This window comes from Fringilla coelebs (genome assembly GCF_963513975.1).
Source record: "Fringilla coelebs genome assembly, contig: SCAFFOLD_30, whole genome shotgun sequence".
In the NCBI taxonomy this organism is placed as follows: Eukaryota; Metazoa; Chordata; class Aves; order Passeriformes; family Fringillidae; genus Fringilla; species Fringilla coelebs.
The window spans coordinates 2,207,110-2,210,368 of record NW_028167448.1 but is presented as its reverse complement, the minus strand read 5'-3'; positions in this window follow the sequence as shown (position 1 = coordinate 2,210,368).

Genomic DNA, 3,259 nt, shown 5'->3' with positions numbered 1-3,259 from the left:
CCTGTGGGGGCTGCCCCAGTGGCACACGGGGTGACCGCTGCCCTCTCGCCAGCACCTGGGACTTGTGTACAGACTTGAGGTTCGAAAGGAATCCACTGGTGTTGTTAGAGAGCAGCAGAAGCCCTGGCAAGGTCACACCATGACAAGGAAAAACCCACTTAGTGCTGGGGAAAAACCATGCCTTCATCCTCCCTGCCTGCATTGCCCCAATAAACATTATGAACCCAAGACAAACCAGGTGAGTTGAGCAGTCAAAAGCCCTTTCTCACCTGCACACAAAACTGGCTGGGGCACAGGTTCTGGCAAACCCTCTCTGCTACCCCCACCCACGGGTGTTTTTGTTGCCGGCTGCCCCAGCCCCAGCCCCAGTCCTGGGCAGAGTGGTGGGCAAAGGATGCCAGCAGGGCTGGAAGCTGGCTCCCCACTCAGCCATGCTCAAAAGCAACTCAGCCAAAGACTCAGAGCTATGAAGGGCAGCAAAAGGGAGAATCCCCGGTGCCACACCCAGCTTGGGCTGTGAGATGTTGGGCCATGAGATGCTGGGACCAGGAGCACACCCCTGCATGGGCTCACCTGCAAAGTGAATGTAGGCTGTGTCTTGCAGGTAGGTGCCACAGCCAAAGTCAATCAATTTGGCCTGCCCTGTGGCCAGGTCAACCAGGATGTTCTCTGGTTTTATGTCTCTGTGCAGGACCCCGCAGCTGGTGCAGTGCCGCACGGCCTCCAGCACCTGGCGGAACAGCTCCCGCGCCACCTCCTCGGGCAGGAACCCCCGTGCCCGAATGAAACGCTTCAGGTCCTGAGAGCGCTCTGGCCGCTCCATCACCATCAGGATGTCATTGGGGAGCTCACGCCATTCCAGCAGCTGGACCACACCAGGGAAGCCAGTGGACACCTTGGATAGAAGCACGATCTCCAGGGGTGCGCTGGTGCCGTCGGGCTGCGGGAGGAGCACGATGCTGTCAGTGGGGCTGATGCCGTGCCGGGGCTCAGCAAGCCTCAGCCAGCCCAGGATGCTCTGCGCCTTGCGCTGGCCCCACGCCCGCTCTCCCTCGAGGCGTCCTGGTGGCTCCCACCCTGCCGGGCCTCGCCTCATCCCCGCCCGGCACGGCCCGGCTTCTCCCGCTGGCCCCGCTCACTCACCAGCTTGTCCCAATGCCGGACGCAGTAACGTGGCACCCTTTTGATGGCCACCTGCAAGCCAAGGGAAGCAGCAGGGTCAGCTCGCCGTCCGCGCTGCCCAGCCCCATCCTCTGCCCTCTTCCTCCTCCTCGTCCCCCCCTTCTCCTGCGCCCGCCGCCGGCCCCGCCGCTCACCGGGGCGCCGTCCGAGAGACGCGTGGCCGCGAAGACGCTGCCGAAGCCGCCGCGCCCCAGCAGCGAGCCCAGCCGGTACTGCTGCTTCAGGCCCTGCTGCGCCTTCCCTGCCGGCGGGACGCGGCTGGCAGCGCTCGGCCCGGGGCCGGCAACGGCCCCCGAGCGCCCCTCAAGGGCCCCGGGCCGGCCATCCCCGGGCGTTCGCTCCCTGCAACGGGACAGCGGCGGCTCGGGGTCGGCGGCCGCGCTGCCGAGCGGCGGAGGTCGGGCCGGGCAAGCCGCAGCGGAGGCGGCGGGAGCGGCCGCGACGCCTGTGTCCTCCGCGGGCCCCGGCAGGAACCGGGGCCGGGGCCGGGGTCGGGGCCGGGGCCGGGGCCGGGGCCGGGGCCGGGGCCAAGCTCGGGCCGGCCGGAGCCAAAGGGAGGCGATGCCGCCCCATCCCCAGGAACTGATGCCCGCCCAGCAGCGCCACCGCCAGTACGACCAGAGCCGGCCGGAGGCGAGACCGCGGCGGGACGCCCGGGGCTGGGGCCGGAGCAGCCCCGCCCGGGGCCGGGGGCCGGCCGGGGGCATGGCCCGGTCGGGCACGGAGAGAGAGAAACTGGGAGAGGAGGGGCCGCCAGGGAAGGGAGACCGGGAGAGGGTGCGGGACTGCGGGAGAGGAGAGGAGAGGACAAGCAAGAATCTAAAATGTCGCTGCTATCGCTGCTGCTGCCGCTGCTGCCGCCACCGCCGCTGCTGCTGCTGCAACTGAAGCGCCGGGGCCGTTTTTCCCCGTGTCCGTTTGTCCGTTGCCTGCTCACCCCCGCGCCCAGCCCAACGCTCCCCGGGGGCAGCCCCTGAGCCTGTCCAAACACGGGAACTTTGCCGTGTTCAGCCCAGACCCAGAGTCTGCACTCCTGCACAGCGGCACAGGAATCCCCTTGGTCGCTGCTGTGCATTGTCCCTGCTGAGGGTCAAACACTATCGGAACGCATTCCCTGAATGCAGAATTTGTACCTGACCCCAGACTGCACTTACCTCTCCAGCATTGCTCTCCAAGAAAACCAGGAGAAGGCAAAGTGTGTGTAGCTCATGGTATTTGACAGTGTCTAAAACATGCTAAGTCATGGATCTTTGAGGTGAGATCCATTTGGAATTAATGGGATGGAGAATTAGTGCAAGATGGAAAAGGGGAGCCTAAAAATAAAAAGAGTAAAATGTCTTGGATTTGTTCTCCCCATTTTAATTTCATTTCTTACAAGCTGTTTCAGTTTTCCCATCATCTTCTCCTCAGTCCTGTTTGCTCTTTCCAAGAACCTTTCCTGGAGAACGAGGTGCAGCTTCTGTCACAAGATGTGCCACCAACTGCAGCTTCTCTTGGCTTTCCACACCGTGTGTGCAGCACGACTCTTTCAGCAAAGAAAGACTAAGGTTTGAGAAGTTGACAACTTGTTCTTTCTTTTCCTTGTGGGCTGGGCTGTTGTGCCATTGGTGAAATTTTCATTGTTTTTGTTCTACCCTAAGAAACCATGACGGGCTCCCAGGAATTGTTAGGGAATGCAAGCCTGACTGAATGCCGAGAGAGAATCTGCAGAGCTTGCAGCCAGAAATGGAGAGCTGTGTGATAATCATTCCATCATCCCCATGGACAACTTGAAAGCGATCTAGAAGATGAAAATGGGCTGACAGAGGGAGTTTGTTTCTTCGTTCAGTTCCGCTGCTTCTACATCTCATGCACTGATAAAAATCAGTTCATGGAAAGCAGCAGAACAAACTGGACCTCTCAGGATATGAGTGAAAGAATCTGTAAAGGAGAAATGCAGGGAATGACCTGGTGAACTTTGTCTGTAAGAAGGGTCATTTTTCCTAATAATTTCCAATCCATTCCCTCTGCTATTTTCCTTCTTAACAAGGCCATTTTCAGCCCAGATTCCCCATGAAATGGGAACCCTGAGCTTGTG